Source organism: Prinia subflava, chromosome Z (genome assembly GCF_021018805.1).
Source record: "Prinia subflava isolate CZ2003 ecotype Zambia chromosome Z, Cam_Psub_1.2, whole genome shotgun sequence".
Lineage (NCBI taxonomy): Eukaryota > Metazoa > Chordata > Aves > Passeriformes > Cisticolidae > Prinia > Prinia subflava.
In genome coordinates, this window is record NC_086283.1 from 5,262,936 (window position 1) to 5,279,459 (window position 16,524).

Consider the following 16,524-nt stretch of genomic DNA (forward strand, 5'->3'; position numbering starts at 1 on the left):
CCTGATTCAGGGTAAATGACAAAAATCAGTCTTCCATGAATGAGCCCTGTGTCACCTGACAAGCAAATAGTGGTCCACAGATCTCCAGACTTTTTGATCCCTATCAGTTGAGACACTGCAGTGACATTTTTAGAGATGCACCACTGCTGCTTGGAAAGGCAGGCAAATTGAGATTTCTTCTTTCTTCACCAATGAATGCTTTGCTGAGTACTGCTCAGGAAAAGAATAATTGCTATTTAGATATTTAGTTAAAATGTAAGCCTTCAAAGCAAGTACCCTGATTTTTTTCCATTCAGTACAGAAGACAAGTCTCATTTTTCTAAATTAAGCATGTTAGGTTGGACTCAAAGTACTATTTTGATTTTTGAGAAACATTGGAAATCCGATGGAAGATATCTTTCCAGTCCACCAACAGCTGCTGAGTTCTGCTCATCTTTATAGATGGGCTAAGTCATTTAGCACTGAGATGGAAAACAAATCTTTTCAGAGTTGAGCCCTCAAAGGTTAAAGGAAATGCAACATTTCAGTAATGTTGCAAGTGATTTCTTGAAAATACCTGCAAAAATATCAGAATAGATGCCATTTCCAAAAAGAAAATAAACTATGGGAATAAATGCAAATTGACAAGTGTCATTATTCTTTCCTTGACCAGTCCTTGGTACCTCTCAATTGTCCTACTTTTCCTTTTTTAAATGATGTTGCCATAGTGATATTACAGAACCTGCAAGACTGTCCCAGCTATTCATCATCAGAGATTAAAATATATTATGAAATGGGTTTTAATATATTATAAATTATACATACTGCAATACCAAATTCTATTATAAAACAGGCTTTAAATAACATATTGTGGAACTAGAGTAGCTGTCCTGGGTTTATATTATAAAGTCTGATTTTTCAGTCTCACTAATGGCCCTGAAAAAAAGTAACCTACTATGAAATTTTATCTACAGGCTTTCATTCATTCCACAATCCTTCCAAGCATGTGAGTCTGGAGAGAGACATGAGAATAGATTCTGTGCCACAGCCTGGGCACCCAGTGTCATTTAAGATGCTGTAGTGGAGCCAGAACTTTCCTGTGAGGGCCAACAGAGACAGTAAGGGAGCTATGGAAGAAGTTTGCTTTTTTGGACAGCAGCTGGAGACCAGGAGTGGCGCCCCAGGGCAACACTATTGAGTCAAAGAAATTGTATTTTACTTTACTCCAAGGAAAGTGAGGCGAGGAAGAAAACAGCCAGATTTGCTTTAAAATGTGCCTTGCCACAGCATTTCTGTTCCCTGTGTTTAGGAAGGATGTGGGGAGGCACAAGCAAAGAAGTATGAAATACCCCCATAATTTTCCTTCCCTCCCACATAGCAGTACATCTATTTACTACAAAGCCAGTTTTAGTTTCTGGGCTGGAGAGCCTGACAAGGAAGACCTTTTCAACTCCAGATCCCTTCCAGAAACCACCCAATCCTATGGACTCAAAGCAGGAGCCCACCACGTCACCCTGAGGACAGTCGGTGTTGCATCCCAGCTGTCCTGCTGCCTGCTGGGAGTACCAGTTCCTCCAAAGTTATTTTACCCCTACGAGCAAAGGGAGAAGCAAAGGGAGGAGCAAAGAGATGTAGCAGCAAAATAACCTTCCCCAAGCCCCACAGCAGCAGGCTGTGCTTGCAAACAGCAGCGAGGGCTTTGGCGTGCACAGCGGTGATAGAAGGCTGGCTGGCCGCGGCCTGCGCGTGCTGGGCACAGCGCGGAGCCGACGCCTCAGCACTACCACAGAGCAAGTACTCCAACACACAACAGTCATTCTGAGCAAGAAGTAGCTTCCCTTGTTAAGCGCTGACAGTGAAGTCCCTAGCCAATTTTATACCCACTTTACATTAATATTTGGAGCTTAAAAATTACTGCTTGCAAGAGTTTGTTTTGTTACAGAGGCATGAGCCCAGAAAATTACAAACAGGGACAAACAGTCTTACCAGTTCAGTGCCAGCTCCAGGATTTTCATTAGCAGCCAATTTTTCTGGGTGCTCCTCAGTGAATGGGTGCTTAGTGGTCAGCCTAACACACGTGTAAAGTGCTCGGTGCTGGGGGATTTAAACCGTTCTTCCGCAAGCCATGTCAAATGCAGTTTTCCTGGCTGCTCTTCAGGATTCTGGATTTGAAACTGGCAAGCGATAAGGGCAAGAATGCTGAATGGATGGTGTCAAGCAAGTCACAATCGTTATGACTATTGTTATCTGTCACCTTGAGACATCAGGAGCTGTGTGCTTCACTAGATCCAAACAGTGACTTCTTTTCCCCAGTACCTTATGTACAGATAGTTCACATGACTATGGAGCTACACCAAAGCTCTGCATAAATCTCAGTGGCATTTATTGTCTTTCTGAGCAGCAGACAAGGGGGTTTTTTCCTAACTTACTACAGGAGCAACACATTTCATTAACCTGGCTTTTTTTCATGCCAACTCAAAAGGTCAGAACCAGTAGCCTCAAACAGTGTCCTCATTTTAACAATGAGGTTTTCCTGCTGATGAGCATCAGGCACTGCTGAAACCTCAAAAAATAAACATTATGCTCATAGGTCCCTTAAGTATGGTAAACTACCCATTTATCTTACAGCTGCCAAGCATACAGTCCTCTAATTGCTGTTACAGATACACCACTGTAGATCTAAGCTTTACCAACCTTGTCTTGACATTTAATCACACATCTTGTGCACGTCACACAACATTATTTGGACTCATCCTATGTCTCCTCAGAATTACATGTATTTGATTTGTGAGATCTGCAGGTTGTTTATGCCCGTATCAGAAACCCATCCTAAATAAACCCTGAGCCTGAGGCTTTTATGCTCTTACACAGTCCAAAGGTTCAGACAGTGATTCAGAAGACCACACAGAGAGCCAGCAGAATCAATCAATTTGCTTGCTTCCTTGCCCTGCCCCATGAGTTAAATCTCATGTTTGCTTCCCTAGACTACATGGCATTGCACTTCAGCCTTTGTTGCCTGAAGAGGTGTAAAAAAATATATAAAACTTTAAAAGAGATCAATCTACTTCTGGATAGACAAAAATCCAAAAGATTTCTCCCTAAACTGTGTTACAATTTAACCTATTCACCAATATTAACAGTGTCCACAGTCTACAAGCATAATTTTCTGCATTCTTCATCTGCTCAAAGTAACAAAAATCGTCTGCTGACACCCAGTTTTAGAAGGAGATTCCTAACTAATACAGGAATTAGCAATTATAACATCCTCAAATATGAATGCCAATTCAGAAGGCCCAAATTTATGATATGATAAGGATCAGGCTTCTCTTAGTGTGCTGATTCAGGCATCCAAAAATAATGGGTGAACGCTGAAAACTCAACTTATTCTACCAGTACTATCCAATGCAGGTTTAAATCAATCCACAATTTTCCCTCGTTCTCTCTAGCTAAACTAAAAATCCCCTTTACATTGAATCAGAATGCTTCTGAAGCATGAGGAAAAATAAAGACAGAGATGAATCAGCATTTTTGATCAACAGAATTCTCTGACACAAAAGAAATAAAACACTAACTTGAACTAATGCAGGTGAGAGAAACCCTCATTCAGAGGCACCATCTCTGTGGGGTGTCTAGGATGAGCTATTTGTTGGCTTGATCACTATTTCATGCACACTAAAGAAATCCACCTGAGTCTGATGATATTTAAGTTAAAGTAAGGACCATTCAAATTGCAAACCAATTCCAGTCGAGCATGTACCTTTGAAAAATCTGAGATATTTAGCCAGAAGAGATAAATGATGACATGCAGTAATTTATGGAGATACATTGTTGACAAGTCTTCCAAAAGAACGTTCTGATCATGCTTAACACTTGAAGACATATGTGAATGAAATCATGTGTTTTTTCAAGACAAAGAGAAAAATCACAGTGGGAAACCCCTCCAAGGATCACCCACATGTGCTGCTTGGCTTACAGACATCATCTCATCTGACTACCCAAAGGTGCAGCTGGGGCAGCATGCTTGCGCAGTCCCGGGCTGTGATGGTGGCAGGATGCAGCCTCACCATCTCCTAAACATTCAAGCTCTCAGGTCAGCCACAGTCATCTCCCTCACAAGTTATGTGATTACAGAGACAAACCTGAAAAGCCCTGAATTAACCCACAAGGAAGCCCAGCTGCAGTCACAACGTACCAGGCTTGCTTCAGTTGGCTTTGCATGTACGGCCAAATGCAGTTTCACCGCTTAGTCTGGCTGGAGAGGGCACCTCAAGAGTGGCTGCATGCTCAGAAACAGGTGACAGAGATAGGAGATGAGTGTGACTGATGTCAAACAATGGTGACTGGGTGCGATAGGGCCACAAAATATTGATTTTTGGGGAGACGAACATGGCTTACACCAAGCTGTCCCACTGTAGACACACACCCCTGCCCACTGCTCCTTCCTGCACTTAAGGATATTTAATGCAGAAAGGCCCTTTCACATTGCTAGGTGCTGATTTTCAGCTCCTTTCATGCAAAGGAGCTAAAAGTGGTAATGATTATGAGAAACTTTTACTCTCACCTTAAGGCTATCTCTGGCCAAGGAGAGATGAAGTGACAGACAGGTAGAGGACAGAGCTTCTCTCTGATTTTACTTTTTTTAATGAAAATTCCCATAATGTATTTGGGTTGAAAAAAGGGGAGGAAAATAAGAGTTTCTTTTTGCCTTAGCCACGATTCTAGGAAGGGTTGAGTAATTTTAACCTATAACTTTTCCAAAGGATCAGCTTCAGGCAGAGAGCAAAATCTGAAAATCACAGGACCACAGGAAGCCAGCTCTCAGTTTGAAGTCTTCTGCAACGTCAGACACTAAGATAAATAACACTTCACACCACTGCTAAAGTTGCTGCAATGATATGTACCCTTCCTCATTGAGGTCCACTACCTAGGGAAAGCACTCTGAAGGCTCCATATCCTTTTCTCCATCTCTTCAAGTGCTGCTGGTACCCATCTGCTGCCACTCCTCCCATGGCAGCATAGAAGAAATGGCCAGACAGATGAGCCCCGAGCCTTGCTGAAAGCCTCTGTGGGCACTGCAAGGCCAGAGAGCTCAGATAAATGGAGCTCAAAACTGAACAGAACAGCACTAGCAGCTACTTTTACATCCTTCAGTTCCAGCTTGCCCCTGTGCAAGCAGCAAACATGTTTCACTTGACTGACCAAACAGAGTACCTGAACTCACCCAACAGCATCACCAGAGAGAAGGCTGTGTATTTGCAGAGCAGTCAGTGGTGCAGGGGCTGGCTTCACCAACACCCAGGAGTAAGAGCACCACACCCAGGAGTAAGAGTTGTGAAAACACAACTTGCTCTGTGTAGTGTTATTTTGTAACCTCTAAACAGCCTTACTATGGAATTGAGACTGGAATCTCTGAAAAACTGAAGAATTACAGGCATTAGTGGGTTGTTAAAATATTTGTTGACCTTTTCTAAAAGGCTGTTTTAGAATCACAACATGTGATGAACTGAGCACAGCCTTCATTCCTGTTCCCTTGTGCCAGTGCAAGAAGAAGGTAGAGAAAACCAGTGAAATTGAGGCCGGGAAGAAAGGATGAATAAGGGGAAGATGTTTTAAAGTTTAATTTTTGTTTCTCTACATCCTACTTTGATTAGATTGGTAATAAATTTGATCAGTTTTACCCAGATCAAGCCTGTTTTGCCCACAATGGCAATTGCTGAGCGATCTCTTCCTCAGCTTTATCTCACATATTTTGACATATTTTTTCAACATATTTTGTCTTCCCTGTCCAGCTGATAAGAGAGTGATAGACCAGCTTTGTTGGGCACCTGGCATCCAGCCTGGGCCAGCCCACCCACACATGAATTGTCAAACATGTGCATTTGCACCTCAAGAATGTCAAATGAGGATTAATACTTTTAAGTAATTTTCTTTCTTAAAAGAAAAAAATAAGCTTCAGCTGTCTTTACATCTAAGGTGTGTACTAATCTTTCCAGCACACACAATCATATTTGTTAATTACTTACTAACTTTTCACATTCCTATAGTATTTCACTGAAAGCAAAAGTTTCAGTGGGTGAAATATGCCTGAAATATTAAGTGACTTAGGACAGAATATACAAGGTTATCAAGAACATTTTCTTAATAGATATTTCTATTTTGAAGAGAAGATTCTGAAATATTCCATACTATTCGTCTGATTTAATTGGATTTGTTTGGAAAACAGATAGAGAAAGAAAAATCCTAGTGATGTCTAACCAAATCATTTATTTCTCTTAACATTTGAAACTGCACTGAAATTACAGAATCAAAAAAATGCCACAGAGCTTCAAAATCAAATCATTCATCTCCTGCTTCTATCAGATTCTTTCACACTGGCAGCATATCATTGTCTAAAGAGAAAAAACAAAAAAAGAAAAACAGATAAATAAGTTATTTAAATTCATATTTTTGCTATGGAGGGGCTCAGTGGACAGCAGCTGGGCACCACTGCTATCAGCAGTGGATAAACATCACAAAGGACAGTCATTGCCTCAACACCTTTATATTCAGGACAGCTAAGGCATCCAGAAAATGACAGGAAAGGCTGTAAATACATATGCAGAAAAGCCTAGGAGACTTTTCTGGCTCTCAGTTCAGCCCACGTGCTCAGGTCTCCCCAGGGACAGAGTAGAGCAAAGGGGAAGGTCACTTTCACAGATTTCTGCTGGTACCAAAGAAAAGCCAATTTTCTGAGGACTGGTGCTTCAGTGATGGAAATGAGCAATTTGAGTTTGTCTTGGAAGAAGAGTAAACAAAATTTTTTACCCATATGGTAACCAAATAGCAGCTGTAGAGATTTCCCTGATCTCAGACTAATTTTCGGAGAATGCTGTGTGCTCTCTGGAGGGGGAAAACACGTGGTGATTTCTCTCACTGTTTTTCATCAGAGAACCAAATTTTACTTGCAGTCCTAGCTTATAGTGTGAAAACTGAAACTTCAACCCAGAAGCAGGGCTCATGAAGCACACTCGAAAAAACTTTGTCAATATGTTATTCCCTACATCAAAACTGTAAAACTGCATCAGGACTAACACAGTGGGAACCATCTCCTGATTTTCTAGCAACAAAACAGACAAGAGGCAGACTTAAGGTGCTTACACTGCAGCCCATCTTACAACCAGCCCAAAAGGCAAACAGCATAAATTCCTCTCTATGTTATTTCACAACATCACTCCTTAAAAAAAGTTCCATTTCTTTATTGAGATCACCAATAATGTAACTATTCAAATATGAGAGGCCAATTACTCCAGCCTCTGTTGAAAAAATAAAGTTTTTGTTCTACCATCATATATATTCAATGAACAACAGCCACAGCAGGAAAATGTGGCCTTTGCAATGCCCTATGATGTACCCATCAGTATTATTGCAACAGATGTGGAAGAAACATGGACTGAGTAACTCCCAAAAGTAAGGATTAAAGCAGTAGAACAAGTTATTTTTTCCCAGATCCTGTTAAGCATTCAAATTCCCAGTGTGCTATTGTTTATAGCAAAGAGAATAACAAGAAAAGTGACACAAACACAAATCTGTCTAGGTGACTGTGATTGTCAATGAGCTGGTGAAGGATAGCCCTGAAAATGGATCTATGAAGAGATCACAAAACTAATTCCTTTTGTGATATAATCCTGGCTCTAAGACAGATTAATGTATTAGCATTTCTACTGTACATCTCTAACGTTACCATTCTAATTCAATACACAACTAGGGAGATAAATCTCTGAATACATCCTGTATAAATAGCATGCATTGTTATGATTTTCTTAACAAACCATGGAAAATTAACATAGGCATTGATAGCAACTTCATGTCCTAACTCAAACGCAATTTATTGTTTTGTGGGATGTAATGCTATACAGACAAGTTATGATATAACACTAATTTTTGTAGATAGCCTTGAGACAGTTGACAAACTAGAAATGTAATGTGCTGTCTGATCCCATCCCTTCCCAACGTAGCTTTTCAACATGAAATATAGCAGGGCTGACACTGCACAGCAAAGGACATTTTTAGCTGAAGAAGCAGGGTGGAAGATGGCAATTTGGCTTGGAATTGCTGCAGCTGCAGGGCAGTGAGTTTGGGAGGTAGGGGACAAGAGCAAAGATACAAGCTGCTCTCTGCCTCCCAGGGAAATACCACTCAGGCCCTGGCAGCAGGGACAGACAAAGTGGCAGGACAGATCATGTTTCTGTTTTATGCACTTACAGCAGCTCTTTTCTCCATTAAATCCCCTGGTGTAACATGAAATCACTGCCTATCCTAATTTTACATGTGAGAAGTAGAGGAACTTTTTTTGCTGATTCCAAAACACAATGCCAAGAAATCTGCTGAGCCCCCAGACAGGTCTGCCCTATGGTTGGGTATTCCAAATTAGCAGGGCTCCAATACAAGAAAATATACCTTGCAGCAGAGGACACTAAAAGTAACAGTCTGGGATTGGGGCCAGCTCATTAACACCCTGCAGCACCATTTTATTTAATCCCACAGTCCTACCAGTTTGACAGTGCCAAAGAATGAAACAGGAGACAATAATCCTGGTATTACCATAGAAACTATGGTGCCTTGAACACTCCAAGTAGAACTGTCTTGGTTTGGAAAGACAGGTATCTGTCAGGGGAAACTGGAGTTTCCCTTGGAATGGAGAAGGTAAAAAACGCCTCTCTCCAAATTATTACAATTTTGCAATTAGGAGCTTTAAGGCAAAAATATGGGAATAGGAATAACAGTTCTTTACTAGGAATATTAAAAATACAAATGCAGTAGATTTTAAAAAAAACAACCAAACAAGCAAAAAAGTCCTAGAAAACACTGACAGAGTCAGAGATACAACCTGACACCCTGTCGTCAGGGTTGGAAGCAGTACAAATAAGTCCTCCTGGAGTAATAGATGTTGTTCTGTGAAGCAGAGATGATCCTGTAGTAAAAAATTAAAAAAAAAAAAAAAAAACGGGTCCAGTGCTGGCGAGATGGGTCTGGTCTTCCTCCGACAATTTAGTGGAAAACCAGCTCAGCTGGTGTATGGGATTGCAGGTTTTATGCTGGTGGAAAGGCTTTGGCTCCTCCCACTGTGTGGAGCATCTCACAGTGGAATGAGGTAGTGATATCAGTGATGTGAGAGGCCTTAAATGGCCCATTCATAGGTGATGTCCCTCGGAGGAGGATGGGTGGAGGAGGAGATAAGAAGGCACTGCCTTATCTGGTGTTATCAGTTGTCTCATTAACAGAGGGTATCTGCCCTCATCCCCCCCTAGAGTTACAAGAGATAAAGAATAATATCTCCCAATGGGTTTCAACAGATGAAAATCGTATACACATTTTTGGTTACATTTTTCAACCCAAGACAAGAACTCACCTCACTTGCCAAAAAGGTACAATAGATCTGGACAAGGTATAAAGAAAGGAAGCAAAAAGATTTAAGGGAATGCGACTGCTTTTATGCAGAGAGGGACTTAAAAAGAATAGGACTCCAGCATGGAAAATATAATATGGTAAAAGCCTATAACAGTCACAAACAGCATGGCAGTGTGTAGGGGATGACTGCTCATAATTTTCTGATGCAAAATCTCAAGGTTATCAAATGAAATTTAAAAAACAAACAAACAAACAAACAAACAAAACCCTCAAAAGCAGTCTAAAAGAGGTAACTTTTCACAAGATGTATGATTGAGCTGTGCAGCTGAGCCATGGGATACTATAAATGCCAATACCTTTCTGGGAATTTTAGAAAATAATTAATTGAAAAACCTTTCTCCAGTTACGAAGGGCAGCGATGCTACCTGTGGCTTAGGAAATCCCTCAGCTACCGACCAGCAGAGAATGAGGAGCTTCATGCACTTCCCAAGCACCCTGACTGCACCAGTCTGACCCAGACAGCTGCTGTGCTCTAGCAAAGGGTTCTTCTCTGCCACCACACCGGGCAATACTTGACTCCCTGCACATGCCTGAGCCTCAGCTTGCCTACACAGCTGTAAAAAGTAACCATCCTGCTGCATCTGATCCATTTGCATGGAACAGCAAAGCTCAGCTCAAGGGCAGTGCTGAGATGTCAGCACATGTTGTGAAGTGCAAATCACAGCACAGGCAATGCCTCAATCCCCCCAAAAGAGAAATGACAGACTTCCAGCCCTACCTCAAAGAAGATTCTTCTGTCATGAATAGCACCTTATGGCATTTGCCAATAAGGGCTCAGGAGTAGAGTGATGAAAGCAGGGAACATATTTTGGGTAGAAGACCCCTTTGCCCTCTAAGCAAAAGGCACTCATGCACTCATGTATGCTCATTTGCCTCCCTTCTTTAAGGCTGAGTTCATGTCCCCAGAAAGGGATGGCAGGGCTAGCTATAGCAAGGACAGGCACTCCCAACACCTTTCTGCCCTGGTACTCCTGATTGTCTTGGATTGAAAAATGTAACCAAAAATGTGTATACGACTTTCATCTGTTGAAACCCATTGGGAGATATTGTTCCTTGTCTCTTGTAACTCTAAGGGTGGAAAAAGGGCAGATGCCTGCTGCTATTGGGATCTGTTAATGGGACAACTGGTAACACCAGATAAGGCAGTGCCTTCTTATCTCCTCCTCCACCCATCCTCCTCCGAGGGACATCACCTATGAATGGGCCATTTAAGGCCTCTCACATCACTGATAACATCACCTCATTCCACTGTGAGATGCTCCACACAGTGGGAGGAGCCAAAACCTTTCCACCAGCATAAAACCTGCAATCCCAAAGGCCAAGGGAGGCTGTTTCCACTGGATTCCCAGAGGATGACTGGACCCTTTCTTGAGGATCATCTCTACTCCAACAGAGCCACATCTGTCACTCCAGGAGGACTTATTCTGGACTGTTTCCAACACCCTGACCAACAGGGTGTCAAGTTTGTATTCTGACTCTGACAGTGGTCCTTTGTACTATTGCATTTATCTTATTTTCTTTTCACCTTTCTTGTTGTTCTTCTCTCTTTATTAAACTTCTCTTTATTAAACTGTATTTCTGACTTAGAGTCTCATTGGTTTTGCTTTCAAACCAGTACACTGACCAATCCAAAGAAGAAAGCACCTTACTGCAGTGCAGCCCCAGACAAGGAGAAAGGCTTAGAACAGAGCCTGTATTTGTGTAAAGCTCATGTTTATACAGTTGCATTCATTGCACCTTTTCTGCCTGTAAGTTCCCAATCTCAGAAGCTGCAACACTGGAGGGATTCGCCATTAAGTGTATGGTACAGGGCCACTGTAATGTCTCCTTTTAGGACAGCAGTGTTTTCAACATGTTTTCCCTCTGCACAGATATGTAGCTCTTTCGACGGCAACAATTGTTACTTCTACAAAAGAAAAGTGGGAACATGGAAAATACAGAGATCATCCTGGAGAACGCACATCTGCCATCTGCTACCTCTGCCTAACACAGCAGTAAACTCACAGGGAAAGCCCCACAGCCTTCCTAGAATGCCACTAGGTAGTACTGGAAATGGATCAGCAGTAGCAGCATCTCTCAAAGCTGTACCCTGTGCAGAGCACACAAAAGAAATAAGGAGGAGAAGAGGGGCAAGATAAGTGGTACTGATGAACTGCCACTCTTCTGGGATACTGGAGCATGGTATATCACCAAGTCATTAACTATTTCAGAGCCAGGACACTGTAAGATAAAATAGAGATTTTTGTGTCTATATGCTTCGTCTTCTGTATATACTAGTGAGCTTAACTTGAGAAAACTCAGAGCAATGCATTGTAACACAGATGCCAGCCTTCAGCTGTCTGCAGCATGGGCACTGAGTAGCCCCTTACATGTGATGATGCTGACTCTGCCCTGCTGCAACCTGATGACTGCACTTCTCCAGGATGGAGAGATTCAAATCCAAAAGGTTCACGGCTGAGCACTGTAGCGGTTCTGTCAGTGTGGGACACTGGCAGTGGTGCTGCAGACTGATATTTCCTTTTACCAGGTATTGTGAGGAAATGCAGAAAGGATCCCTCTACTACAGCAAAGCTGCTGCACTGGGGTAGTGCAGGTCTGGCTTTGTGGAGCCAAACTCCAGCAACAGCTGGCTGTGAAGCACAGCAGCAAGTCCAGACTTCCTTCCCTGCACAGAGGTGCAGCTGCCAAAGAATTAATCTGCACTTGTTATTGCTTTCTTTGACCAAATGCTGTGCAACCATACTGCACAGAATTTAAGTCAGCAGGGCAGGCTTGATCTTTGCCAATATTACGGCAGGTTTGATTTATTCTCAACTATAACACACACTTAGACTGTGGCTTCTGGCAGCTTGCTTCATTTCCAGATCAATGAGAAATCATGGTGGGGAAGCAGGCTTGGGGAGTAGATGTCATTTGCCTCAGGGATGGGAAACCTGGATTATTCAGATCATTCACACACAGACAACTCTCTCTGAGTTGTGTTAGGAGTGCAGTGGATGAGTTTTAGGAAAACTTCCTGCACTAATGCAGAAGCTGAGCCTGTTGCAGGAGTTCACTCAGATGCATCTGCCTCTCCCCAAGGAGATAGTGACAGATAGTGACACACACCTCGAAGAGTCCTACCTGGGTATACAAGTGCAACCAGATGATGACATTTAACTTAAATAATGAAGAGAAACATTACCTTTTGTTTCTCCTGTGCTTCATCTAGATCGTTTCTGAAAGCATTATCGAGACCATTATTGAGACTTTTTATTGGCTTAAAAGTTGCTTTCAAGGGCCAACAGAGTGCACAGTTCAGTGGAGTTGGTGAAGGTGACTGCAAAACAGTTGAGGGCTATCCAAAATTGACACTCAGGATTTCTTAGGTGGACTGATTTAATAATAAGTGAATAATTCAAAGCCCCTGGATTTTCTATCACCCTACAAGCTCCAAATTTTATGAGAGACAAAATACAGTAGCAGGCATGTAGACAAAAGTAAATCTGTATTTCTGCATTGTGGAACACTCCTTTAATTTCAGCACTCTATTTGTATTCAGAAGAAAGCATTGAGTGTTGAAGCTTGGAATATAATATGAGCAAAAAGTCTGTAATGTTTCATTTGGGGCTGAAACATTTAATCCAGCTTCCAAGTGCTTATTTGCCAGCAAGAAAAAAAAAATAAAAAATGCAGGCAAGGAGTAAATGTCTAAATAGAAAAAGCATCTCCTAAACTAAACGGCACTTTGAAAAAAAGTAAGATTTTACTTGCAAGAAATCTGTTAAGGGAAGATTTTTCTTTGGACAAATATGTGGAAAAATAAGCCTCTCAGAGAGCTTCTTTGAGAATCAATTTTAGATAAACATTATGAAACCACAAGTGGCATGATAAACATGCATGCCATGTTTCTTCAACCAGCTGCAGCTAGGAAACCAAGCAATAAATACTATTTATTTATATTAATAGTATGCTTAGTGAAAGTATTACAATATTTCCTAAGCTTAAAATCATCCATGAAGTATTTTATCATGAGGCTCAGCATTTTTATAGTAATTTACAACTTTAAGAGGGTAAACTCTATTGCTCTCTGTCAAACCAACAACTGGGTAAGTGCAGAATGTTACCATATGAAGCATGATGAAATTCATTGCTGCAGTCATTAGTACATATTGATTTTGTTTATAACAACCCAAGGGGAATACTAAACTGATTATGCCTGTGCTGGGTGCTCTCTCACTCTCTGACAGGACACAGGCATGGCAATGCCAGGCTGCAAACCACCAGTACTGCTCCCTTTCCTCTGAGGACAAAGGTTTTGGAGATATCAGCATTGCTCCTTTGGTCAGCACATCCAGCTGCTTTGCTCCATTTTGTGGCTACCCCACCTCCAGCTAATTTTGAAGAATTTGCAGTTCTCAGACTGCCTAGGCTGCACAAATACGGACTCCTTATTAGTCAGCACATGATTAAATTGTATCAACTCCTTGTTAAGTGTCATTTTCCCATTTTGTGTAACTTCACTGTGTTAAAAGCCCAATGTTCAGCCTTGAATCAAAGGTACTAACAGAACAACTAATTAAGGGCTTCTCTTACAGTTATTTAATTATTTCTACAAAACACAAGTAAAAATACTTTTGCTCAGGAAAGTATGAAGCAAAATGTGTTTTCTTGGTTTAGTATTGTGGTAGAGTAGCATTTTAGATGACTAGTGGTTTAATTTTTAACTCATCAAAAATATGACAATTCATACTTGTGTAGGAAAACTAAGTATGAAAATTGATTTAAAGAATCAGGAAGTTGCATTTCAATATTTAATTGAAAAGTATTCAATTATTTTCAATCTGTAGTTAGGGCAAAATATGTGCTGAAATAGTGTTTCCTCTATTCACATTTTAAACATTGGTGGTAGCTCAGAAACCTCTCCTAATTAACAAGAAATGCCTGATACAGTTATTCCAGTTCTTTCTTCCTACCCTTTTTACTCTTTAATTGAACAGAAAAGTAATTTCAGTATCAATCACAAGTCTAGGGAATGGAGCATTATGGCAAAACAAAAATATGCTGGTTTAGCATGCAAGAAAGGGGGAAATTACCATGCTTGAGACTGCAGAGCCAACTTAGAAATCACCTTCCTCCAGCCCAGCTCAGCAGTTGTGAGGCTACAGATGCGCTTCTCAAGCTTTGGAGTCGCAATGAAAGTACTTCATGGTGAGCATTTTGCTCTGTCACCCCCTCGATGCCAGAAGAACAGTGCAACACAGTCCAACCCATAGATACACCACCCTGCTAGTGGGGTAAAGAATGGAGTAAGCACTGGAGAGCTATTGGCTCCAGCTGGCAAAGCAAAACTCACTAGCAGTGCCAAACAATGCTGCCCAAAGAGCAGAAAGCACCTCCAGAAAGTAAACCTTTTGTGTTTGAGGCAGTTCGATTCTCCCAGATAAAAGAACACTTCTTGTGCTTGGTTCCCTCTCTCCTTCCAGCCTGCCCCATGTGAGTTTCCCATCAGACTTGTCTTGCAATTCCCTCCCTTCACACAGAGGAAACAGCTTCTGAGAGTGGCCAACAGCTGCTTGCAATGGATATTTCATGGTGGGTGGCCTTCATGTGAAAAACCACCTCTGCCTCAAACCCCTCAAGGTATTTGTCCTACTCTGCTTCAAGCACTCCTTTTATTTCACTAAGTGCAAAGAGCACATTGTTAGTGTTTATTTGTTCAACCTCTCATGCATCCCCAGACTGTGGATATTGCAAGAGTTCATTAGAGGCCGCTACCACAAGAGAACACAGGAAAAAAAACTTACAGCAACTACAGAATCACTTTTTATAGACTGCCTCTTCCCGCTGCTCCTGTGTGCACAAAATTGGTACTCACCACATTTCTCTTGCAGCAGGCATAAGGAGACAAGTCACACCAACAGCCCAGAGGGCTGCCTTTGGGCAGTTTCCCTCTCATGGCCTCACTACACAGAGCTATTTCTTACACATTTCCATGGTGTTCACAGGAATCTTAATTCACAAGGCAGAAACTCATTTTACAAAACCTTAGAAAGCTGAAAACCTCTCCACTGGCAGACAGTGGCTGCATGTCTTTCTGCTTTACTTTTTTTTTCCTTTGTTTTTGGGGTTTCTTTTCCCCTCATTGTGCTGCAGCACAAGCAAAGACTAGGTCCAGCAGCTTCTAACAGGAATGGTGCAACAACCACAACACAATGTCTCTGCAGGGATCTAACCTGGCACCCACATACAAATAATTGTCTCCCTTTGAATACACCCTCTGGTGAGGATCAGATAGCACAGCAATTAACTTTCTCCCCCTCATTTTTCACCATAGTTGAGCATTTTCCTACACACTCCCAGGGAACATCATACAGCAAGGAAACACAGCACACAGAGTTGCAGGTATGAGAGGGTAGGCATCTCTTGGTGGAGCAAACAATCATTTTAAGCCCTGCTTTTAAAGTCAGGTTAATCTGTGTCCCCTGCTTCACACACGTAACTTCTTTTATTAGAGGTGCTCAGGACAGGCCATTTACACCGCAATGCTTTAAATCAGGGCACACACCTTCCCACAGAGCCCACTTGCCCAGAGATTAACCAGCATCCTCGAGGGAATAACAAACATAGCACCACTAAGAAGTTATTTGACTCAGTACATTTGTGACGGGATGTATATATGGCTGCATTGTGCCTCTCTGCTTGGAAAGTAACCACCTAAAACAAGGTTATTCATCACTCAGGTGATTTTAATTTTCCATCCATCTTCCCAGGTGTATTTCCATTTGTTTGTGTGTTTTGCTGCTGCTTGCCTTTTCTTTTTTTTTCCGGTTGTTGCTGTTTTGTTTTCCCTCTTTTGTTGTCATTCTTCCCTTACTTGCAGCAGCTGACTGCTGGACATTCAAAATCCCTCATGAAGTCACTAAGTAATGTCACCACTTACTGTTTTCCACCTGCAGTCCCATCATCACTAATTACAGCTTCCATAAATTAGTTCATTGGTGACATCTAAATGAAGCCATTTACAAATCGCAGCAATGCTGAGCAGCCCAGCTCCCTGGTACCAGTAATGACTGCATACAGACTTCATCAGGCAGCACAGGAGGGATGATGTGCTGC

At 41.7% G+C, this 16,524-nt stretch overlaps 1 long non-coding RNA gene across 2 annotated transcripts in view; it reads right to left on the bottom strand.

Annotated features, from left to right (window-relative positions):
• Nucleotides 1-15,499, bottom strand: part of LOC134564314 (uncharacterized) — an 86,581-nt gene extending 71,082 nt beyond the window's left edge. For both annotated transcript variants that reach the window (XR_010083513.1, XR_010083514.1), the window contains exon 1: nucleotides 15,284-15,499. This is a non-coding gene — a long non-coding RNA (uncharacterized LOC134564314). The remainder of the gene's footprint in view (nucleotides 1-15,283) is intronic.
• Between the last annotated feature and the right edge of the window lie 1,025 nt (nucleotides 15,500-16,524).